Source organism: Amphiura filiformis, chromosome 13 (genome assembly GCF_039555335.1).
Source record: "Amphiura filiformis chromosome 13, Afil_fr2py, whole genome shotgun sequence".
Lineage (NCBI taxonomy): Eukaryota > Metazoa > Echinodermata > Ophiuroidea > Amphilepidida > Amphiuridae > Amphiura > Amphiura filiformis.
The window spans coordinates 54,277,887-54,305,146 of NC_092640.1; the positions used below are offsets into that span (position 1 = coordinate 54,277,887).

The 27,260-nt window shown below is 36.5% G+C and overlaps 2 long non-coding RNA genes across 2 annotated transcripts in view; one reads left to right on the forward strand and one right to left on the reverse strand.

Moving 5' to 3' along the window:
* Positions 1-27,260, reverse strand: part of LOC140167333 (uncharacterized) — a 525,284-nt gene that overhangs the window by 217,861 nt on the left and 280,163 nt on the right. The gene's annotated exons all lie outside the window — the stretch shown is intronic.
* LOC140168528 (uncharacterized) lies at positions 19,369-26,444 on the forward strand. Its single transcript, XR_011861222.1, has 4 exons — positions 19,369-19,578; positions 22,177-22,379; positions 23,701-23,794; positions 25,009-26,444. It is a non-coding gene; the product is annotated as an uncharacterized lncRNA (long non-coding RNA).

A 27,260-nucleotide genomic window follows, 5' to 3' on the forward strand; every position in this document is an offset into this window, starting at 1 on the left:
TTATCAGCCGAAAACCAAGTTTATCAAAAACTATGACAATCGAATTGATAAACCTGGTTTTCGATTTGAAAAAACCTGGTTTTCGATCGAAAAACCAGGTTTTTTTGATTGAAAAACCAAGTTTATCGACGAAAAACCAGGTTTTTCTGTTCTATTGTGCAATATACTTGCCATAGAAGTGTTGCAGAAAGGTAAGCGTACTCTTTATTTATTCAAAATATGTATATCAATAAATTTAAATTTGAAATCCAAAAAGTAAATGTCAGGTCAAAATTCTCACCTTAGAATTATTGTGAAATAAAATCAAACCAAATTTAGGCTCCGCAAACAACGTCCAATTATTCCCATTGGTGTTTGCTACACGTGCATATAATAAATTATGATTTGGGGCTAATTTGAGAAGAGCTAATGCCTCGAGTTTCAAAATACACCGAGTGATGTTTTTTTATCAAAACATCGACAATTCAAGACTCTGTAAAAACAAATCAAGAATTTTCTGGGATAATTGCAACTAAGTGCAATGAAAGTTATGATCTAAGCTACCAGATGCATCATTAATTTCCTGACTATGATATTTAGTTGTGGGAAAAGATTACTTTAATGTTTTGGCGGGATTATTTCCCGCCAAAAATTTCAACCAAAAAGAGCATGTAGCCTTAACTAGGCTGCTAATAAAAGAATAGTTGTACAAAGATTGTACGTCCTGGTGTGGGTTTATCGCAATATTGGTATGTGAAATATCAATGTTTTCACTCGCTCGCTTTGCGTCAAGTTCACTATGTCAACAACAACCAGCTGATCGAACAACGTAGTAAATCGATGGCTCAATCCCATGATGCAAAGCACTCAGTCAACAGGAATAAATGTCCGGATCCGGACATTTATTCGAAAATCATGAAATTTTACCCGAAAGACGCCGAATTTCGCTTAACTATTTCAGATTTTGATTTGTATATGTATAACCATTGCGTACATGTAAAAATCCAGACTTCGAGCTAGTTTGACCGAAATTGAGGGCGTTCTGTGCGCGATATCTCTCACTGCCCCTTTAAGGGTATACGATCACGGTATACGATGTATTGTTGGTCGTAGCAGCAAAAAAATGTAGTTCACAGCATCTTGCGAATGGTAGTGAGCTTTAGCAAAAATTGCATTGCACAATTCATAGCGAGCGTGTAGAAGAATTCAAGTATCACAGATATACTTTTGTAGGTCCTGTGGTTCTTGAGTTATGTTGTAAAGTGGGCTGAAACAACAACATTTTTGTAAAACGTACATAACTCATTAACAACAATAAATTAAGCAATTTTCAAAGCATATGATTTGTAGAATGAACTTATGCAAAACACAAAGTGTTATTTTTCAATAATATATTGATTCAGATAATGTAAATCGAGTTTTTTGGCTGCTTCGTCCAACAATACCTCGTATACCCTTAAAATGATAGATAAGGGACGAAAGCTGATCAGGGATAGGTTACTGCCGTATGTTGGCGGTAATTACAGTTGTTTTGGTTTGGTAACTATTTCTTGGGAGCACGGTGGCCGAGTCGAACAGGCTCCGACTTCTAATCGGAAGGTTGCAGGTTCGACCGTATTTTGCCTTGGAAATCAGGAACCAGACCAGTTGACTAATGACTGATCTGATGAACGGTATGGTACAAGGATTGTGTGTTATATTTGTGTAAAATCCTGCTTGATGTGACTCTGACCAGTTTACTCAAATCATTATTATGTAACTTTTTGTTTAAGGGGGTACTACACCCCTGCCCAATTTTGTGCCTATTTTTGCATTTTTCTCAAAAATGATAGCGCATTGGTCACAAGTAAGATATGTATATATTATAGGGACAAGGACTACAACTACTGCACTGGACATTTTATTTCAACACAGACAACAGTTGTGGAGTTACAGTCAAAAATGAGGGAAAACCAATATTTGATCAATACATCAATAACTACTTGCCGTGAGTTGTTGAATAAACATATCTTACTTGTAACCAATGCGCTATATCTCTTGAGAAAAATGCAAAAATAGGCACAAAATTGGCAAGGGGTGTAGTAACCCCTTAAGCCATGTTTAGACGTAGTATATTTGGTGTGGTTACTGATCACACGACTTGTGTTCTCCAAATTTTAATGTTTGATGTGTGAGCACGAAATCTTGTGTTCTCAAAATTTAATATTTGATGTGTGAACACGAAAATTGTGTTCTCTAAATTTGATGTTTGATATCATTATTGGAAAATTGTGATTTAATTACGGAACACGTGAAAAGTGTGTTCCGTAAAAATTTTAAATTTTAAAATGTTTAAAATTTTAAAATGTTTTGATGTAATTATGATTGAGTGTATTATCAAATTACTCATATCAAATATTTGATAGTGATCATTGTTCGGCTCACACAAATCTAAAACAATGGGTTGAATTCATTACGGTCTTAAAAATATATAGACCCTGTTTTATGTGATGTTGTCGGGACGTGTTTCCCATCCCCCTTTTAAACTTATGATCAAAGTATATATAAGCAGTCAGAGTTTGGCTATTCGCGTTCAGCTTGCCATGTTAAAAACTTGTTATCGCTTCACTTGAAGTCGAGGTTTTTCGTGACCTAAAGTTGGTTTATGTCGCATTTTTATTGCCAAATTTTTTAGTGTGTGTGTGTGACCTCTTTTTAAACTTGGGTCAAGATCAAAAATTGGCGGCCATCTTTGGATCACGAAAATTTATTCGCATTTTGGTAGCAAGAGTATAGCGTGCTGTGGGATACTGTTTATACATAAAAAGGTAGTGCAAAGCAAGGAGTTTATATAGGAAGGAGAGAAAATAGATTATGTAAGGCTTATTGTTCCTTTGTGCCAATTGGAATTCCCGACACGCTATTCATCGAGAGGTACCTTTTGTTCGAGACAAAGCGCTTCCGCCATTAAATCGGTAACTGACCTGACCAGCGTATTAACGCTATAATAGGCAGGCTACTGTCAATAAGTGATGAAACAAAAGTCACGTAAAAGCGCCTATACGAACGAGAGGTACCTTTTGTACTGTCCGTCCCAAGGGTGTGCGTGAGTTGTCGCATGCACACAAAACAGAGGTTCACCTACAATACAAACCTATTGCAGCGCCCAAATTGGTTTGGGCGCTCATTTGATTATACTCAGTGAACACGCTTTGCTCTACCATTTCGCTACGGACAGTTCAGCAGCATAGGCAAAGTGTGCGTTCTGTGTGGCGGATATAAGAATCTACACAAGTAAGTTGTCTACATTGTTTGCCAATAGGTCTACATATAAGGATTTGAAGTAATTATGATATCACTCCTAGTGTAGTATTTTAAGGACATTAGCCGCGGTCCACATCGTGTTTTATTATGCATAGGCCTACCATAGTATTTTACATGAGCATCGCGTATATAGGAGTCTACCCTGGACCTCAAATGTGATATATTTGCTGATAACTCGAGAAGCATATAGCCATACTATTTCTGAATGAATCAATAAAGCAAAGCAAATCATACTTGTAGGCCTATAATACTATATTAAATATAATTGCGGACCAACCGATACAGCTCGATACGCCCAATGTATGAATAAAAGCACCTAACAATAAAGTCGCCCAATTGAACAGTTGTAGGTGTCGATCGTACGACTTCATTAATATTGATTGGCAACATTTTCCAATATGTCAGCGCTCAAATCGGACACAATAGAACAATAGACTCTTCAGTGCGTTGGTGCAAAGTGTGTTTTCTATACAAGTATAACAATACGCCGTAGAAGTGACGTAGTTAATCGGATTAACTACCATAGCAATGGATGAATACAATTTTGACTATAACGCACTGCACTACAACGTTCACGCGGTACCGATGCATTGAACCATATGTCAAAGAAATGCTGATCACTCGCACCTGTAAGATAAGTATCTTTGAAAAAAGCGGTATTGTATTCAATCTATGTTTGCTGACTATAGCTGTGTTCACACATGCACTTATTACCGGTAATATTTTATCTAGGCTTATGTCCGATCGAATTAAATATTTCCGCTAATCCCTTAGTGCGTCCACATTTGTCGGCAATAGCGCTATACGCTGGCGAAGTTACGTAATAATCGGATTAACTACCATAGCAATAGGTGAATCATGCTGATTAGTTGCACCTGTAAGATTAGTATCTTTGAAAAGACCGGTATTGTATTCAATCTATGATTGCAGACATACAGGTGATGAGTGCAACCTGCTTGTAGTACAGCGCGAAATGTTCAAAATTGTTTTCACCTATTGCTATGGTAATTAATCCGATAAATGACGTAACTTCGCCAGCGTATGCCCGACGTGTTATGTCCGTTAAAGCCTATTACCAGTCATAAATCTCTTCTTTCTACATGAGCATCATCAGAAAATTTAACCCGATTTTAAATGTTTTCACTGAAAATTCACTTTCAATAAACGCCCCTCTTTAGAACAAATTACAGACAATGCGGTAGGTATGTCATGTAAGAAAAATGCAAATTCAAAAGTTCCAAAATTAAGACCAATTTTGTATTTATGTAGGTTCTATTATTATTATTATTATTATTATTATTATTATTATTATTATTATTATTATTATTATTATTATTATTATTATTATTATTATTATTATTATTATTTTTTAGTTTGACAAAGTAGTCCCATTTTACAGTGGACTTAGCTCTAAATCGCATTTTATACATGTAGGCCCTACTATGGTGGACATCTTTGAAAAAATGACAAAAATAAAAAAAATTACACTGACTCCCATCATCATGCTATTTTTTTCTTGGGGGGGGGGTCCCAAATTTACAAAAAGTCGGCTTCAATAAAATTGCGACCTCCCCTATTTCGGCAGCAAATATTTTATGACCCCCCACCGTTTACACCCCCAAAAAAAAACAGGCATCAGTCTTTTTGAATAAAATAAACACTATCTGTAGTCATGCTGTGTTGTGACTCCCTACATTTTGGTCATCAAAAATATTTTATGACACCCCCTATTTTTCTTTCCGTATATATTTGGGACCCCTAATCATCTTATAAAATGCAATTGCATGCCTTTCTGTTATCATGCTTATGGCTTAATAAATTTCATCTCCATCTACATCCAGGGCCATACTGCCCCCCCACTGAACCCTCTGGGGTTAACATTTGCTCCCCCTCGAAACTCGTGTTGGTTATCCCAATAAGGATGATCAATTGCTCCTGCGCCTGAATTTTTCACCCGATCATGGAGGGTGCGATGGAGAGTTTTCAGTGCCTTTATCACTACAGGTATCTGCTCCCCGACCGTATCGGACCCCCCCCCCCCCCTTGTCATGTAATAGCGTGCCTATCTCCTCCCAAAGCTTTTTTTATCCCAGAAATACTTTCCGTGTCTCTCCAAATTTTGAGTATAGCCAATGTTTCCTTGTCATTCCAATTGACCCCTCTATGGAAACGGGAAATCACAAGCAGCAAATAAAAAAAAGAAGCTAAAAGGAAATGTAAGAAAGAACAGATTTTAATGTTCATTTTCAATGATTCTACCTGTTCAGTAATAATTCTTCCTGTTATAGTGAACGCTCCCATTTACTCATCTAACGGTGATGTCCGAAAAAATAATCGCATCCCCAGGCCTTGCCGTTTGAGGCGAGCGATCGCTCTCGCTCGCCGCCGCTCGCCCAAACTCGATTTTTAGTGAGCGATTTTCCACTCGCCATAGACACTAAATATCACTCGCTGCGAATCCCAAAATCAGCCACTGAATCAGCCATTTCAGTATTTAATCGATGCTGTACTCCCTCCAAGCGTAGAAAGTGAAAAATGTTAGCGCGCTTCGCGCGCATTTCAACATAAATGTACATAAATACCGTGTCAAGACAGAAACTCTACTTGATTATTTCCTAAATAAGTGATATTTGTGAAAATTCGACCACTCGCCTACAATCATGCTAGCGAGTGATTAACCACTCGCCTTTAAAATCTAAACGGCAAGGCCTGCATCCCGCTAGTTTATATTAATATTTGCAGCTGCAGCCATAAATTACTCTGCTTAAAATTTCCGCGAGTGATATAGGCCTACTCACAATTATATCCGACAGCCCAATAGTGCTGCGTGTCCACACGTAATTACTATTACCGGACGTAACGTTTCGATCGGTCTTAACAGCTCTTAACTCTGGTCATCTTCAGCCTTAAATTGTCGGATTTAAAGCACATTACGTCGGATATAGTAATTTTTTTTATATCCGACGCTCATTCACACTGCCACTTATATCCGATACTATTACCGACGTAATTTAAGTCCGGTAATAGTCCGACTGTGTGAACACGACGAGTCGGCAAAAGCTCTATGTCCGACGTGTTTATATCCGAGCTATTACCGGTCATAACTAACCGGAAATGGTCAGCAGAGCTAATGTCTCCTTCTCTTGCCAGTTCATTCCTCTGTTGTGTTTGATATTCGCACCTGCATCCATGATGATTTTGTTTTATCTCTTACTGGTCACACTATTTATACTCTGCTTCAAATCAGTTGCGCGAGTGATTTAATTTAACCCGGAAGTGTTCTTCACGCTGAATCACGCAGAAAGGTGAAAGGTCACAGTTATATCCGACAGCCCAAAAGCGCTGTTCAGTGTTCACACGTAATTACTATTACCGATCGTAACGTTTCGATCGGTCTTAACAGCTCTTAACCCTGATCATCTTCGGATTTAAATTGTCGGATTTAAACCACATTACGTCGGATATAGTTATATCCGACGCTCATTCACACTGCCACTTATACCCGATACTATTACCGACGTAATTTAAGTCCGGTATTAAGTGGTTTAAGTCCGACTGTGTGAACAAGGCTATACATAGGTGATTAGTGCAATCTGCTTGTAGTGCATGGTGGTTTATTTAAAATTGTATTCATCCATTGCTATGGTAGTTAATCCGATTATGACGTCACTTCTACGGCGTATAGCAGGATTTAGTGGCTATGCTAATTTAGTCGATTGACTGCGGGACCTTGTTCGATTGCCAGATGAATTTGTTGCGTGTTTTTGCTGCTGATTGGGCTATTCCAGTTGGAATCCACACTACCCCTGTGGAAGATTTGGGAAATATCTTCCACAGAGGGAATATGTTTTTCAAATGTAATTGGTCAGGGGTAATCATTTTGAAACCCGTACTCCCTCTGTATTATGGCTTTACCGATATCTTCCACAACTGGAGTGAGTATTTCAAATCGAAGTTACCCAATTGTATATTCTATTCGAAACTAATACGCCCTGTGTGGAAGACTTTAGCTAAATCTTCCACAGGGGAGTGTGGAATTTAAATGGAATAGGCCATTGTATTCCAAATTGTTTTTTTTTGGATTTTCATATTACGAGGGTTGGTCAATAATATCCCGCAACCATTATTTATCTCCGCTCATGCATGACTTAGATGACTGTTACTTACGATCAATCAAGTTTGTACCTTTGTCTTTCAAAATGCGCAGTTCAATTGGTATCAGAGTACCTTTAATTACGTAATCTCATTTGCATATTGCTATATGTACACTGACAATTGTCAACATTGGTGGGAAAATTTGAAATGGCTTTGAGGAAGGTGTAATAAAAAGAAGCAGAAGTAAGGACCAAAGCAGTTTACAAGCCTTATTTTTGGTATGAGGTAATCTGAGTATATTCAATTGATAATTGTGAAAGAAGAAATGTATCCGTCAACAGATGAGAAAGGGACCGTCTTGGAACTTCACCAAAAATAGGCCTATAACAACAAGCAAAAATGGTGTGAAAATCGCGAAAAAGAGCCCACACGGCAGAAGAAAGAATCCAAAATATCTCCAAAATAAAACAAAACCAAATATGGTTATTGGTATGGTATTAGAGATCATAGTCAGGACAATAGAATTTGTTGCAACAAAAATAGAAATATGCGGATGCATTGATGGTATGCATGATTGAAAGTACCAAAAATGTATGAAAAATGTAAAAATTCATCAAAAACGCGCTAAAAATATGACTAATACAAGGTTTGCGGAACAGTAGCTGTGTGAGTAAATTGCTATACCAAGTCTTATGCTAAAATTAGACACACCTTTCGAAATTCAAATTTCTTATTCAATCCAGAGCCTCTCTATGGTGTGCTACTTTAATTACAAAAACAAGACCTTTTGAAATTAAGGGTTCATTAAGAAAGAAATGTTTATAGTTTCACCACTGGGACCCCCCTTTTTTATAATCAGTAGATACCCAATCAAACCAGGTACCATTGGTTAAATTTTGTCATCGATTAATCTTTCTCTTATTGTGTAAAGAACAATGGGTGATAAAGCCTACTCAAAATTGGAGATACTCAACACGATTTCTTTTCTTTAATAAAAATGGTATATGTCTAAGAAGAGTCCAGCATCATGCCTATGTTATCGGTCTATAAAGCTGCAAAAACCGTGCCAGATTCTATACTTTTATTCTCGAGATATTTGGAATTATGTAACAATACCTCAATTTGGCGCGAGATTTTCTTGACTACTTTTCACCATAAATCAGGCAGTGCCCATACGCTATTGTGTTTATGCTAATGTCGTTACGTAATCAAGCATTCAGCATCGCTTATACATATTCGTTTTGAAAGACAAAAGTACAAACTTGAATTTAACGTAAGTAACAGCCATCCAAGTCATGAATGAGCGGAGATACACCATAGTTGCGGGAACTTATTGACCAGCCCTCGTATTCATTTATTGGAGTTTGACACTTTATTGTGACCGTTGTCAATTGATTAAATCCTTGCCTTTCCACTCTAGACTTGAATTAAATTGGCGTTTGTTGGATTTTTATTTCATTGCCTAGCTATCCAACTGTTTATTATTGTTGGATACTTTAAATTGTATCGATGAATTCAGCGAGCCTTTTTGGAAAGCAGATTGTCTAGATTTGCGATTTTAGGATCTGGAAAGGAAGTTAAGGCCTACAACTCTTCCAGATCTTAATATTTTTTTTTATTATTACCTGCTTTTACAGTTGTGCTTGTGAACTGAAAACTATTGTGTGTGTTATCCAATTCCACGAGCTATTGAGCTAGGGCATTGGGATGTGTGTACTAAAATAATTATAAAAAATATATCGTGCCATATGCTTAGGCCCAGGCCTATTTTTGTTTCAAATTAACGAAAAATAAATTACTTACTTTGAAGTCCAAAAGAGGCTGCCTGATATTTAAATTTTGTTTCAAATTTATGTTTATTGCATTATTTATTGATTGGTTTATGCACAGTTAAAGCGTTGTTGACACTCTCTACAATGCCTTCAACCGATCCCCCCTTTCCCGTTAAGTCATCGAAGTGACAGTCATTAGTAATGACTGTCACCGCTCGGTCCTTCTGTCCGGCCGCTACCATCCCCATCGTTACCACCTTTCTCCCTCTCCCGTTCTGTGACAATCTTACTTGTCTTATGTGCAAAAACTGTTATGGGACATCGACAGCTTTTGACTGCCAGATGCCATTACCACTTTGGCTTCAAATTGTAGTATATGGAGATACTTTGTGGTCGATGCTTCGCATTCGAATGAAATAAAATGAAATGAATGCATTCATGCACCATCACACTAAGTGTGGAAAAACTTAATTTAGACCCTTTGATGGAAATAATGTGTTTTTTTCAGCGTCTAGCGTCAAGTTCGCGTAAAAGCAGGAAACAAATTATTTTGGCAAGTTCGGAGCAACTCCTTATAAATTAAACCAAAAATATTTTACCTGTTCGCAGTTCCCATATCCCCCTTTTTACCGGGACGAAACAAAGACCCACCACCTCAAAATTTCGGGGAGCATACCCAACAAAAATTTATGATATCCCCCCCCCCCCTCCACGTTAGGGATCAAGACCCCTCAAAAATACGGATTCCCTTTAGCACCCCACTCCCCCTTGGGTAAACACTGAACGGTTGCTAAATGTACTAAATTACCCGTGTTTTTCCGAAAAATGGCAATGCCGCTTTTGTCAAGCCTCTTACGTTCTTTATTACGATTCAAAACACTACAACGCATTACGTGTGGTAACGTGACTTTTGCGAAGATAGTCAACTTTTATGGGATATTATGTACTAGTATTGGGAAGGGGGGGGGGGGGGGGGTCGAGGTTCAATGCCCTTTAACATTTTCCCAACGTGTCTCGATGCGGCGATGTTCATGCGCTATTTCATGCTTCTTCAGTATTCTATGTGCCACTGAGCTCTGCGCTGCGATCATGTTGATGGGCAAACAGTGGTGATGCAAGACGTGGAGAAATCAGTAGTAAAATGTAGAAAAAGTATTAAAAAGCAGAAGAATAAATTGCGGCTGACAAAAAAAGAATAAAAATTTGTAAGTAGCAATTTGTTTTGATCAATAAATAAATACATTTCGTTTCGATGATACCCAATCATACTGAATACGTGGTAAATTAGTCGGAACGTGCAGGCCCAGTACGCAGAGGGTGCGACGCACTTCCCAATTTGGAAAATTATACAAAAAGTCCCAAAATTTCCGTATTTGCGAGCGTAGCGTGCAAAAAAAAATGAAGTTTTTACGCTTTTATGGACAAAAAGGTCCAAATTTAGTCAAATTTTCACAAAATCACCCCGTTGGAAAAAAGTCCATTTTTTAAAATCAGCACCCCAAATGAAATCCTGCGTACGGGCCTGGGAACGTGTCACACCGACACCGCCTGGCTAATAATTATTTGGTGCAGCAGAGACACTAAAATGAATACACGGGATCGATACACGTGAATTGCTATGCACGATTTTGATATCAGACGAAAATCTTCGGATACCGGGTTAGAAAATGATGAATATCTCCCGTAAATGAATTTTCTCAAGAAACCAGATGTGGTCTCATACACTTGAAAATACGTGTTGAACAGATATGATGGTCGCTAGAATGCGCTTTGAAAATTGGCCGTGCGCTTTGAACTCAAAATCGGACCAAAACTCTAATTTTATATTGCGTTGGTCTTGTATGGACTACATCGTGTAGTACAGCTACACTCACTACTAGGCAGTATAAAAGTCGATGATCATTGACCTCAATGGGGTATACAAGCTTATTCACGCACAACCAAGATCAATTACCCGGCTATTGTGAGTAGCCTTAGTCATGTCCCTCGACTAATTATTCGTCTCAAAGAGCTTCAAAGGTCTGAACCAAATGGCCAATCGTGGCTGTGGATTTAACCTACCATGGCGATTGCTGCCATGAAGATATAGGGTCGATGACACTGTGCGTGTGCGTGTGTAATTGGGTAAATATTTTGGTATGCCGGTGTAAATTTACGCCGACTAGTATCCACGTCTGAACATGGCTATTCTCTTTCAGTTGATGGGTGGAATTAGCTGCACAGCTCCAACCGCTGTGAAGGGCCTCTGCCTGGAATCATAGAAGAACTCCTGGAAGCGGCAGCTTTAATTAGCATTGATATGTAAATAGCGTATTGTTATTTAAATTTGTGCCCAGACGTATTGAGGGCGACAGTCATGTTATCCAGACGGAGAATGGCTGCATATGCCGGGCATGTCAAATTGCTGAGTAAAGGCTGATAATCACCTTTCTGTATAGGTAATAATAATAACTAATAAGCTAGTATATTTCGCGTACCAATTGGTTATAACAAAAAATTAGTATCATATTAAATATATTAAGTGTATAAACTTTGAAACTTTGAAGAGCAGAGCTTCGAAATCTAGCTAAGTCAGGTGGTGTGAGATTCTGCTGCGTGACCCCTCTGCGTGGTAGAATTATATTTATAAAACATTGTTAACAGATATCATGGGCAGCCAACCACGATTTATCAGCATTTAAAATATATGTTAATTAACAAAGATAAATAATAAAGAGTACAAATGGCAATTAACTAGTAAACAAGCCTGAAATCTTAAAATGTTGCCACGTGATTTCCCGAACACAAGATATGTCAACATGTGACCACTATTCAGATTTACCGTAAATATTTGGAGTATTGTTGCACGGCTTACACATACACTGTGCATTTCTTTACCTCCGTATAAAATCAATAATTCATGCTGGGAGCCAAGTAACATTCTGTCTGCTTAGTGCAGATTGGTATTTTATTTTACTTGAGAGCATAATAGAAATACATAAAACGAATAAGGCGCCATGATGGAAGGTCAGGTCGGGTATCAAAGGTTATTGTAACTTCAAATACTACTTGTATTTCACACCTTGCCTCTGTCACATATTTCCTTCATATTATTGACAGCAAGTCCTAATTTTGACTTTGCTATTGCAAAATGTCATTTCATATATTAGTAGGCTTTCTTTGAAAAAACATATCACTGGTGCCTGATGGGAATACCCGTCCGCCATTTCATGAAACTGAATCGTTTTCGCCTGGTTTGTGCCCAAATGTATTGGGGGCGAGCTATACTCTCATTGAACAGGCAAAGTTCGCAAAACTAACAACGTTGTTATTTGCCAATATCAATTACCATGATCCAAGGGTCGAACATGAATTATTCATAACGGATCGATAACTGGCCTCACTTTCTAGCTAGTAAACCAGCGGAATTTTTCATATGTTTTGCGTTGCTAATAGAACAACCGTGAATTTATTCATTGTCACCCCCTTGCTGGAATGTTGCGACTGATGGCGCTATCACTGCTTCAACGGAGTCTGTCCCAACACAGATTATAGAAGGAACACGAGATGGATGCTTGTGATTGGATGATGATGGTGATGGCTTGATCTGCCTGGTAGTCATGGTAGTGGGTAAAGCCCGGGGGCACTTAGACTTCTCCGTAGTCCACTTGCCATTGTGCATATTCAGAATTACCTTTGCATTTAAAACTCCGATTGTGTGCACAATTGATAGATTTTCCTGATCTATTCAGTCACCGTACGCCCTCTGTTAGCTTGATACCCAAGTCTCAGAAAACTTCTGGTTCACCCAAAGGACAAAATAGATCCTGTTAACAGCACGGATTGTGTGTATGAAATACCATGCACTAATTGTAATCAAACATATGTCGGTGAGACTGGAAGAAAATTTGCAACTCGCCTCAATGAACATAAAAAAGAAACCACAAGGGTGGAAAAGTCTAAGCAAAATTACACGCGACAAACACGTAAACAGTCAGAAACAGAGCAATCAAAATCAGCCATAGCAGACCACGCAGTACAGAAAAATCATGTCATAGACTGGAAAAATTCAAAAATCCTTGGCAAGGAGTGTAACGCAAACATAAGACGCATCAAGGAGTCCATATGGATTCGGAGAAGAGGACCCAACGTCATGAACAGGGACGACGGGGCCCACCATCTAAGTCACGTATATGATCCTCTACTGAGTGACAGTTATACACCCTCTGTGGTCGGAATTCGTCAAACCGGAAGAAGTGATCATCAATCAATATTCTGATGATGCTTTTCGTCCACGAAAAGCGAAACCGTCAAACTCGTGAGTTAAATTTGGTTTTGTTTACATGAAATTGTTTTTAAATTTATTACATCTTCAGGGAGTGATATTAAGAGTCATCGGTACCTAACCGGGCACCGATAGTTCTATAGGACCAAATTGAACGTGGCGCATTATGGAGACTAGCGAAAGATAGGCAAATCGAGAAATTCTCAAGACTTACGCAATTACGTTCGCTATAAGAAAGGAGGACCGGAGGGCAAAATCTCGTTGGGCAGGCCACTGACATATATGCCACTGACATATGAGGTTGTTTCTGCCTAATTTTATGTTGTAATAAGCACCGCAAATAACGCACCGAGCACTTTTTGCTGCAACGTCCCCTGCGAAGAACGGAGTACTTTCTTGATTCATTTACCCAATTCCAAATGAACCCATCCTAGTAAGTCTCCACCGACAGGAGTTGAACTCGGGACCTCATACACCAAAGACAAGTACCCTGATCATTACGCCACACCGGGACGCCACACCACGTAGCTGTCTTTGCTTTTTTGGCTGTAGTTATCATTTCATCGTTTTTGTGCTTAAGTCCTTTATATTCTATTGTTAAATATCACTTACATGTTTATGTTTTGTTCATTTTCCCGTTTTAGGTTATGCTTATGATGTAACTGGGGACTACCGTGTGTCATTTTACGCTGCTGGTAGTGCGATGTTGTTAAACAGTATTATCACTGTGATGGATCATGTTTGGGTGGAGCTTGATCGACGATGGCAAAGGCCGGTCTTATCATTCTTGGTTTATTAAAAAACAAACTTACTGCCGCCATAGACTGAATAAATCTAAATAAACAATTAAGGGGGTACTACACCCATTGCATTTTTTTGCACTTTTTTGCATTTTGTGAAGAAATGGGAAAAAAATTGGACAAAGTAGTATGCAAAATGAAGGGGCAAATCTCCTCGTTCTATTGGTGGCATCGGTATCAATGTAGCTTACATGCTTTTACAGGTAGATGCCAAAAGGTGGTACATCACCGATGTTTTAAATTCACTTCATTTTGGAAAGCTTACTGTCAACGGATTTCGTTAAAATTTTGGATACATGTTGCTAACCCATTAGAGAAATAATGTTGATATGTAAAATGGAAATACTAAGTAAGTGGTTCTTTATGACTTCATGAACTTGGTGATTTTCAGTGCTCCACACCTATCAACAAACGAACTGGTTAAAATGCTTCTATTTTCAATGATAAGCTATATTTTGTATTTTTAACTAGCGACATTATTTCACTGAAACCTAATTAAGCCGTAGGTAAAAAGTTTTCACAATCAAACTACAGTTGCATTTCTCTTCGCCTATACCATCAGATTAGGTAGTTTTTCGTAAGCTTTATTTTTGTGATTTGGTACCAATTTTACCTTTGGTTTGCCCAATCTATTTCAACTAGACAATTTAAATTGTACTCACCATTTACATCCATTCCCAAGAAATGTTATTTTGTCCATCATAGCATTATATATCCAGTAAAAGACAAACTAGACCAAATATAAAAATTGATGCCTCATTATAGCTATGTTGATATATCACATGTATTTCAAAATGGTTGCCTAAATTTGACCTCAACCAGGTGATTATAACCTGATCTATGATGACCTATAACCTTATAGAAATCTCTTTTCCAAACAACACATGATAGAGGCTAAATTGTATTAAATTTGCTATACCATTCATTGAGGAAGAGATATTTTAGCATGCCTAGTTGATCACAGTCTGAAGATGGTATAACAAAGGATATAATTTATTCTATTCAAGTAATACTTGAATAGAATAAATTATGGTTTGTTATGTGTGAGGCACATACTGAGTTACTATAATCCCATAGTAACAGGTAAAAAAAAGTATATAGGGCAAAAATGATATACTAAAATGGTTTAAAAGCACTTTGTAGGTAGAGGTTTTTTTAAGGTTCAGGACATGAGATGATGAACTTGTTTATGTACTTCATAAATTTGCAAGAATAAAAAGAAGAGGGGTACTGATGAAAATCAGGATATTATTCCCCTTAAAGTAAAACAACTTGATTTTGGCTGTGAAGGGCTCTGCTATGAGCGTTTAGGCAGTATTTTGGTCGGACATGAGAGCACATCAGACATATCGAATTGCATTCTGAATACGAAGAACGTCCTTCTGATATTAAATAATTTTGATTGTTTGAAATTCGAGATATATACACATTGTATGGGAAATGATTAAAAAATGATATTTTTGATATTTAACAGTCCTCGAAGTAATCTAATAATAATGTGCTTAAAGTGTATGTAGCTGGGATGAAAAGCCGACGACGATAAATTGAAAATTTTGCCCTTTGGCATTTTTGTTTTGTTTTATCAATGCAAATCTTAATAGTTTGGGACATTGGGGTCATAAAAAATATCCTCAGTTGAAAATATTGTATAAAAAATATTTCTTCAGCTGCAATAAATGCACCATCTGGTTCAAGATTAATTTGGTCACGCACATGACAAGCTCGTTGAACATCAAAATAATTGTAATCAAATACATACCGGCCGGCCCAGCAAACACAAAACGTTTAACAGCATTATGTGGGCGTAAATGTCGGCTTTAGGGTAGACAACCAAAGAGGGAGCTCTTTTATACAGAAACAAAAACACAAGGGATTATGTGAGTTGATCTGTAATTTGAAGTTTGAAGTACCAATCAGCTTTATATTTCAGTAGAGGTGAGGTAGATGCCTGCTGTCAATCAAGGCTGGATAAGACAAGATTATATTTATAGAACGCTTAACTATATACCCATCATAATTCAAGCAACATTTATATTACGTCATTAATTAATATGCACGTTTTTTAATCTAAACGGTATTTTACATAGAATGAGAGGCCATGGTTAAATCACATGTAACACGTAATGAAATATATTTGCATAACACAGTGACACTCTTGGTTTGGAGTATGCTGTAAACATTTCTACGAACGGGGATTTCCGGCACTGGAATAAACTTTTTTCGGAATCGGAGTTTCAGCAGATTTAAAAAGCGGATTGAAATGGTAGGGCCTACCCTAAATGCGTTACAAACGATTTTAAAACTACTCCTTTCATGAAAATCACCGTTTTTGCCCCTTAACGTGTCACGCGCGTAACGTGCTCAGCCAAGAAAAACACCCCTTTTCACGCGTTTTTTTGGTCACGCATATATGCTTACATCATTATATTTGAGTGGCTCCCCCGGAAAAAAGACCCTTTTACTTGATTTGTTTGTACGCGCGATGATATACAACTTCCATCGCCTTTACATCGGGACATTATCAACAAATAATCTGCAGTGGTCATTTACACATTATATAATGATATTTGTTTATTGTCTGAAGATAAGAAAGATATTAATTTTATCAAACGTCACTACATAAGGATTACATAATCGGGCACATCAAATCTTGACATGAATTTGACATAATATACAACGTGCTCTACCCGATCGAAGTTATCATGGCTAGTGTAGCATTATTTTAGGTAAGAAATCCGACTTGATTTACATGTATGACGTACATTTTATTGTCAATTGTAGAGGAAAATTGTCTCACAGGAATAATTTTTGTATAGCAGTTTTTCATTTTTTTCTATTAGTCACCATAGGGCATCGTGATATATCATAAGTTTACGACATGAATTAGTCATAATCATGATCATAGGGCTATACATGAACGTAATAAATACGGGCCGGTATAATTTATCAAGTTATAGGCGTAGAAAGGCATCATCAGGCCCTTCGAAAGTATTTTTTCATTATTACTTTTATAGTAACCCCAGGCTTTGTACAATCTGACTCGTCAAAAAGCTTAAAGAAAATATTACAAGGTAGTATGCCATAAAATCGATAATATGTAACACAAATGATAATTATTGTGTATCGGTATAACATTACACGACAGCTATTCAATCGCGAATAATAAGATTAAGGCCTAGGGCTACTCGCCTACGTGTACATGTACGTGTACATGGCGTAATTTATATTAGGGCCACTACAGACTTTCAGTGAATGTAGAATATCCGATGTAACAAGTCTTCGTTAATCTATTACCATTCTTTTTCCAGTAAATGTTTAAGTTCTAAAGAATGTTTGATGATGTAAAATCGATAATATATTTCCACCAGACATTCTATAGTATGACTGCTATGAGGGGTATGGTTAAAATTATAGGGCCAATGTGATCTCAAAACCAGTGCCCCGAGACGAAGTTGAGGGGCATAGTCATGGTTTTGAGATCACCTTGGCCCTATAAATTTAACTATGCCCCGAATATAAAACAGTCAATAGCTGTTTTATATAGCGAATAAAATAGTTTACGTCATCAAACATTCTTTAGAACTTAAACATTACTGGAAATAGAATGGGAATAGATTAACGAAGACTTATTACATCGAATATTCTACATTCACTAAAAGTCTGCAGCGGCCCTAATACAAATTACGCCATGCACACGTACATGTACACGTTAGAGCATAAAAATAACTGTACATGTATATAGAATGAGAATAAATAAAATGTTACATTATACTATTCTACGTGGAATACTCAGAGTCTGCAGCGACCCTTATACATAATGTTGTGTGTATTGATTTCCGGCATTTCCGTGATATCAATATATTGACCAATAACCTTGGATTATTGAACCAGAGAACTGTCATTGAAACCTGGTTAACACACATAATCTGTGGGCTCTCACTTCCTTGGTATGGAAATCAAGTTCATGGACGTTCAATATCTAATTACCTCAAGAAGAAGACCTTGGCCCACTTTTGCTATAGTACAGACGCGGGGTATTTAACTCGAGCAAAGTGCCAGTCGTGGCAAGCTCGTGATGAAAGTCGAGGTTGTGCCCGTCTAGACAGGAGTTGGGGCAGCTTATCACAGCCTAGTTCGCAAGGCAAACTTAAAAAAACCGGGCAAAACAGACGTGTCATTTATCGGTATGACATTTTCGTTATTGACGCTGGTATGGGTTCCTCGTACTAATCACAGCCTGAACTCGACTGATTTACCTTTGAAAAAGTCAGATGGAGGTAAATCGCTAACTCGATCGGTCTGATCGAGATAGCTCTAGTTGAGTTAAACATCACATTTGTTTTATTGAGTACCATTGAGGCGTAGTGACATTGACCTATTTTGCTGTGCTACCTAGGTAACGAAACAGCCAAGATGGTGCAATCCTATCCTTATATGAATTGATTTATCAAAACGAACATTATTACACCTCTTTTGCCAAAAATCGGAGCATTTTGATATTTTTGACTCCCATAGAGCCAAAAGCGTTTTCTGTTATAACTCAAGAACGTCCTAGATAGGTCAAACTATACATTTACTGAACCCTTGTGACTGGTGGAATACATAGGAATGGTTTAACACAATTTGAGGAAGTTTGAAATTTGACCCCGTGTAAAGTTCGATGACCTTTTCCTGCCAAAACCTACTCCGGTTCAATTGCTATTGGAGGCATTTGTGTAGCCCATGATGTCAACTACTTATAGGGGGGCCACAATGCTAGCTATTGTGTGTACCCCTGCCTACATAGAGTTATGTGAGCAAAGGAATTCCTCGATCTGAGAGTTGCTTTGAGAGCACTCAAATCGATGAAATGTCCAGTTTGAGAGTCTCTCAAATCCAGGAAAACCCTCATTTGAGAGTACTCACAGATCGAAGAATTGTCCAATATGAGTCTCTCAAATCCATAAAATAGCTCGTTTGAGAGTTACTCTCAAATCGAGGAATTCTGCCAAATGAGAGTGATAGCGCCCTCACCATATCTGGCGACAATTCATACGAGCTGCATTTATGAAAACAACGAGACGATTTCCGTATTTTTAAAGTTCAAATTAAAAAAATATCATATCAATTTATAATTACTCCTCAAGCCGAAGTTACCAGGTAAAATTAAATTGTATCATGATCACGGACGGTGTAGTACTATTGTCAAAAGGGAAGAAAAAGAATGCGGTTTGACGTTTCTTTATCGCAAGTTCCGTGTTTCAACAACCAAAGCCAAGGGCAAGGCGTTAGCATGTAACTTGTACATGTTGTAAGCTTACTGAATGACTGACTCACTCTGCAATGCCAATGGCCAATGCTCTGCCGATGAGAACCCAACGACGACGTAAGTTCCAATATTTTTATGATCTAATTGAGTGCTAATTCATAAATAATTATGCAAAGTGAACCCAAACAGTAAAAATGTTATCCCATATCGAACAATTAAATATCAACTTTTAATATCTTTCTTTAATTTTTACAATAACACTTCATTTCGTGATCCTGAGTGCTAGCCTAGCATCTTCTAAGTTATGATATTTTTCAGTAAATATCCACGAAAAAGCTTATTCCCAAAAGTTTTGTTGATTCCGATTTTGCGTTTGCGAGTTAAACATGATTATGTGTATACATAATACACGTTTGCGAGTTAAACATGATTATGTGTATACATAATACACTGCTCATGGCATAGGCCACTGTTGTAATTTCGTTCTGGTATACCACTACCAGAACGAAATTCAAATTTGGCAATATTTTTGCTATAGCCAAAATAACAATTTCTCGATCATGAGAGGATGTACCTTCTGTGTCAGCGTACTTTTCATAGAATAACACGATCACGCGACCTGCATGACCGAATCTTGACCTTGCCTAGCAACGATCGTGTGATTGGTCAATTCTTAAAAGGTGTGTTTGCGCCGTAAGCGCCGGTATTTGCGTAGTACGCTCGGCGCAAATAACTGTGCGTACCCAAGTTGGCTCTCATGATCAAGAATTTAATATTTTGGCTATAAACAAATAAATCTGCAAGAAATATTCGGTACATAAACATTATGTAGCCAGAGGTATCCAGTGGTATAAAAATCTCAACTTTTTTGAGAGAAGTGGGGATGAGGCTGTACGTGGATCACAAAATGAGGCTGTGTGATCCCCCAGCACAGCATCATCCCCCAACTTTTCTCAAAAAAAGTTGAGATTTATATATCACTGGAAACCTCTGGCTACATAATGTTTATGTACAAAATATTTCTTGCAGATTAATTTGTTTAGCAAAGATATCTTGAAATTTGAATTTCGTTCTGGTATTCCAGAACAAAATTACAACACATTGTCTATGGAGCAGTATACACATAATCATGCATAATCGGAATCAACTGAAATTTTGGGAATAAGCTTTTTTTTTTTTCTCTACTGGAAAATGTCGTAAAAAGAGGATGCTAGGATCACGAAATCGGAAATACTCCTTTAATGCTTAGGCCCTTCACAATTGATTCTGAGTTTACTGTTCATGATTTTAAAAATAGGACAAGGTGACTTTTAATTATTAAATTATTAATTATCTATTATTTTCTTTATTTAGTAGGCCTATCACAACTAATTATCAACCCGTTTTGACGGGAGTCGGCATTTAATTATTTTATTAATATGCTTACTTTTACACATAGTATATTAAGTGCAGTTATGCTGTTTGTTTATTCATCATTATTGTTGATATATGATTCATGTTAGAAAGTAGCAAGTAAAAGTCATTAAAAGTTATTTTTAAAGGAGAAAATCCAAAATTAAAATAATATAATTAAATATAAATTTAGCAATTTTGTTGTGTCCGAGGGCGCAAGATGGAACAGCTAAACCCTGGCAAAAACAACCAATGAGATGAAGCGATCTATGATCATGAGTGACGTCATGCCGACCAAGAAATTAAATAATTATTGTAATTTGTAAAACTCGCCCAAAGCTCGTTACTTTTGCAGACAGCTTAAAACAAGAAAAGTCTGTCGTGCCTGTAATAATTTGTCATTTACATTGAAGTACGGTATCAGTATCACACTACACAAAGAACCCTGACAAAGAAAATGTGTGAGCTTTACTTCCTTTTTACAGGCTCCCGGTTTTATAGTCATGATCAGTGCAAGCTTAAATCTTCAATATAAATAAAATGATATTTCTGTGTACAAAAAATGTAATTATTCAAATGATGCTTTCTTCTGAAATTTGCCATTCTGAACTTGCTCGAGAAGTCTAGTCACAAATTTGCTCACCAATTAGGTTCACATTTGAGGCTAGAGAGTAGAGATCATTGCATTCAAAATCGAGTCGGATTCACTGAAGCATGACACCACTCACACCGCAGCCGATCGCGACACAACAAGTGGGTGTTTGTTTTATCATACCACTAAGGTAAACATCAAAGAACACCGCTAACCTAATATATTTTCGTATCTTGTCAGTGAGTGCGTATTTTACGCTTTATATCTAGTCAGTGAGAGCGTATTTCGCAAGGCCGATACGCGTGTACGGCGAGGTAAGCGTATAAAGGAAAATCGCGTAAAACCGGGCGCGTAAAATGCACGCAACCTGTAATACGCGGAACAGTCATCTATTTTTGTAATATTTTTCCTATTTAGCAGGAATTAAAATGTTTAAAAACGTAATTATTTCAATATTTAGAATGACTTACTGGTATGATAAATTCGTTATTAGGTTCAGCGTTGGTATGGTACGGGAAATTATTGTGCGCTCAGTGTCATACTGGGTTCAGCCTTCGGCTTCACCCAGTATGACACATCGCGCACGATAATTTCCCGTACCATACCTCCGCTTCACCTAATAACTAATAATATTATTATTTATTGTTCAGTGGTGATTTTACACAGCAGTTTGCTTGGCAAGAAAATACAGTAGGCCTACTAATTTATTCTTGTTATGTTGTCTTTTGCAGACTTGCCGGTTATATGATGCATCTACTGTGTACAGCAGTCAAAACACTACTATGAAGGGCCTACTTATACATGTGTTGTCGCAGACTGTGATTCTTCTACTGGACACCTTCTCAGCACCTAGATGTTATTGTGAAGAAGCTTCTCTTCAAGAGTCCAACATGAGGCAACCAAGGAGCTATATTTACATGTTTGTGTGGCCATGGTAAATACATATTATCGGTACCAGTATTTCGGTGGTTTTTTTTCAGTTTCTTCATTTATTATCCTGCCTGAATGACATTGTCAGATGTAAATCACCTTCCCATATTATGTTGTATACAAGTCATTTCGACAGGATAATAAAAGAAGTGGAAATACAAGTGTAATTTTTCACATATTCAAAAAGGTTTGAAAATCACAGACAACCGATTATGTAGCAGGAAACACTTGTATTTTTAACAATGTTATGTTGCCCCAATAAATTTCAAGACAAATCACAAATGCGATATACCTCAAAAATACAGTTATACTGTATAATGTAGGCATCAAACTTACATGCATATATATTATATTATCAGAACAGACATCAAATTTATAATCTAAAATATTCTGAACTGATAATGTAATAAACACTTAAATGTGTATATAATACATGTTAATGATTTCTAAAATACATTTTGTCATATTCAGTTTTTTAGTGGCTTTTTAGTTTGACCTTTTCATTGTTTCTCAGCTGATCTATTTCTGTATTAATTTTGCTGAAAATATAAAATTGTAATTTTGTATGTCTGGTCATTTTCAAAATCAATGTTGTGAACTTCAAAAACTAAACATTTAAATTGTTTAAATCTGATCTTACTATAATGCTTCCCCGACTTTTGTTTCCATTCCAAAAAGTTTTATATACTTTGGACTTAAACTTGGGAAATAATGAAGCTGGAAAAGGGCATGTTCTCTTCCATTACTCTGCCCTTAAAGTCATATTTTTTCGTAATTGTACAATATAAAAAAAAAACCTTTTACACTGTCAATAAGTAATACAGAACTAAACATGATGTTATTTAATTTTTCAATTAATCCACAAATATTTGGATTTAATTCACTACCGGTAATGTGTGTAAATTCCAAATTCGCAAGACATTTTAAGGAGACCCTGCACAAACGCTAAAGGGTTACCTTCCAGTGCAAGTGTGAATGTACAAACGAATGAACAAACTGAAGGACACAAGTACCGGTACTGCTTGAGCTGGCTTTGTCACTGAAAATACCAGAAAACAAGTCACATTTATGATGAATTAATTATTATGCCAAACAAATGAGGTAAAACAAAGAAAATTGCTATTTCATTCTATGAGTGCCAAAAATGCGTGTATTATAGCTCACCAACCTTATACAAAACCATGCCTAACTCAATTTAGCAACAAAATTGAGCATTTGCACCAATGTCTTGAATTGGTTGATGATTGTATTCATATAGTTATTAAATTTAAGAAGACTTAAGGTAAAGGTAAACATTCTAAATTTCTTTTTTTTTTGATTGACAGATGATATGTGCCATACAAGCTATGGAGAAGTGTTCCGCATTATATTGGATCGGGAAAGGGAGACAAGACAAAGTCTATTATCATCATCAAAGAGGTTAGTACACCTGGTATCACATACCATATTCCCTTGTTTCAAGTGAACTTCTGTGAATTGTGTGCATTTTTTGTACTGCTGACTGAAACAAAAAAAATCTCAAACAGTGCATGTACAGTTAAATGCAATTTTGTGTGATACACACAAAATACACTGTAAAATATGCACGATAAATGCGCATGTATGCGTCGCATCATACAAGTTGAATCCACGCAGAGCACCATAAACTTCCGACAATCATGCAAGATGCTAACTGCTGCTTGTCCGAGAATTTTTGTATAACAATATATAATATATTTAGTATAAAATGGGCAAAATCCTAAAATTAATACCATATTGAGGTTTTTTAGCTAGTTATTTGCTATGCAATATTTCTTCACTAAAGTGTTACTATAAAATTCTCCAATAAAGTGTTACTATTTTAATGTGACCCTGGGCCTCATGGAAGAACATATGATACCTTAAAAGAAGAAAGAAAACAAACAAAACAAAAACTATCTAGATGCACATGTCAAATCAGAAAGTGACTTCGAGCTTTTTGATAACTTAGACATGGACCAAACTGTGAATCAGGTGTCCTTTGCTCTCCTCTCTTCTCTCCCTTCCCTTTTCTTTGCCCACTCTATCCTCCCACTGTACAAGTTAATATCTTTTGCTCTGAAGTCTTTTAAGACTTAAAAGTTAATCAATTAATATTTAAAATATAATGTTGCAAGATAATAAAAAACGAGATTTATTTAATTCAGGCCTCGAAATAAGAAGAAAAATCCAAGGGTCCTCTGGACCCTTGCCTTTGAAATTTCAAGGGTCCTCACCAATTTTCAAGGGTCCGACCCCGGACCCTTGCCTTTGAAATTTCAAGAGAGAGATTAGCTACGGCGATCACAGTATGTATATTGTAGAAAATTGAAAACCCGGGTTGAAAACTTGAAGGGAAAGAAAAATGAAGTGTACCCCAGGGAGCGGGATGTATCACATGAACCAGATTTTCCTGTGGAACAAAAAAACTAGGATTTTCTGCTCTTTGCTTGGTTCAATTTTTATGGGTCACGCGGACCCGTACCGTAGGAAATTTGCGGGTCCGCGCCTACTTTCATGGGTATTTGACGCAAGGACGTGCTTTATTTCGAGCGCTGATTTAATTCCTATAACCTGGTTTTAAATATTTAGGCTACACATGAATTATAATGATTCCTTTTGTGTTTTTATGACAGGATGTGTCAAATATCAACGCTGCATTGAAGAGTGGTGAGCTGCCTCATCTTGTAATATTCAACGAAACCAACTACATTGTAGGAGATAGTGTGAACATACAGTGTATGGATAGCTCTGCAGGTGCCTTTCTCCAACTGATTGCCTTGTAAATGTATTTGTGTATATTCTCAGTTATTCAGGTATAAAAAATATCAAATAATTTAAATCTAGTCAACTGGAAATCTAGACAAAAAATAGTAAGTCCAGTTGACTATATTTAAATTGTCAACTTGATATCTTGTTTTATGTGTTTCAATTTGAGTACCTGTAACCTGTTGTGTACTACTGGGGACAGGGGAGTGATAACCCTCTGAAAAAAATCAACATTGAACTTGAATAGCCTTGTGTGCATTTTTGCCTGAAATATGTGTAGTGTAAAATATACAAATTTTGCATGCTTTGTGTCACCTGACTAAGAAAACATCACTGAAAATTACCTATAATTTAGGGTTATAATATTGAGAAACCAAAACTTTGCATGATGATAAATTCCTCAACAACAAAAAAATGGGTTCTCATTATTTATAGTCCTAAATCAAGATACAATTTTCTACTTTTATTAGTCAATTGCACACAAAGCATGTGGTATTTAACAGTATTGCAGGCAAAAATTGCACTGGGCTATGGAAGAACAAATTGAACATCATGAACAATGTCATACTTTTTTAATGGGGTGATTGTGTCCCCGCATGTACCCGACTGTCTAACATTCATCCCACCTATGGTTGATTTAAGTGACAATTACCAATAATTACAGAACAGTTTTCGAAATGGATTCAAAATTTCATGTCAGACATTTAGGCTGTGTTAACCTTAAGATATACTGGGTTTTTTTTTGTAACTTAACTGTTCATGCAAGATATATTTTTAGAAGTTTCTAGATATCAAAAAGTGTACCAAAAACAAATTTTGAGTTTCCAGTGTTTTTGAAAACTATATAATTGAGCCTATACCGGTATATAAACTATAAAAAGTCTGATGTTTTTATGGTCTCAATTTTGGTCCAGAAAGGTATTCCATGTCAGTGCATTTTGCTGTTGTGTCAGTTGAACAACTGCTTGGTTACTGACATGTGTTTAGAGTAGAGTATTGAAGTAATCCTGTGTGCAATTTTTGTTCATTTTTATGGAGAGGATTTTAAGATATGACCATGTGAAAAATTATAAGTTTCTTTTTGAGGCCAGTTTACATTATAACATACCTTCAAAATGATATATGTTGCAATGACAACGGTACAGGTCTTCTAAGATATGATAAACTCATTTTGGTAAAATGGAGTTGAGTCCTTCTTCCACTCAGGTATTCAATTAAACACAGGTCAATTTAATGTAGTGAGGTCCAGATTTGAAAATTGCACTTGTAAAAACAACAATGCAAAAACACTCTGGGATATCTTTAGAGATTTCCATCCATTATATTGAATACAAATCAATAGAATTTACTGCAACTTTCAAATCTTGGGTTACATTGATTTAAATGTATGCCATGACGTCAATATTTAGAGTATTGCTACAAATGAGGTGTTAAAATGTGCAGAAATAAACACATTTTACAGATTTGTAATACAATTGCCCATTTTTGAGTAATGGCTGTTATTTAAGGGAGGGGTAGTTACTTTTGTGAGATATTTATATATTTACTATAGCTTGCATGAATAATTAAGAAGTTTTGGCAACTCACAATTACAGTATTTCTGAGAGGTAGACTTGCCAAAACATTATAAAAACTGTTTAGCAATTAAACACATTCATTTATCACTCTTTAACATGTTTAGAAGGTAAACAATGTGTAAATTGCTAAACATTTGTGTTTATAATCATCCATCAATTTTATGTATTTGTATTAAAATGTTTAATAAGTCATATAGAAAGAAAAAATGTGTTTAAATAAGTCAAACATTTTTTTCAATGAACGTTGATACTGAAATAGCTAAATATTTAAAGTGTTTAGAGTATATACACCAATGTGTGTACTTTGTACATGTGTTTAATTTCAACTGTATTTTCAACATTGTGTTTAGTATTGGTGAAGTAAATACCTTGCTGTGTTTAAAAATTGTTACAGCCTGATAAACACTTACATGTACATGTGTTTAATTAATAAATGCAATGTGTGTTTATTTTAATAAAGTGTTGATAACTTAAACAGAATGTTTGGTTTAGTGTCTATTTGTGTCTGAGTGCAGTGTTCGTGATATTAAACATGTTTAATA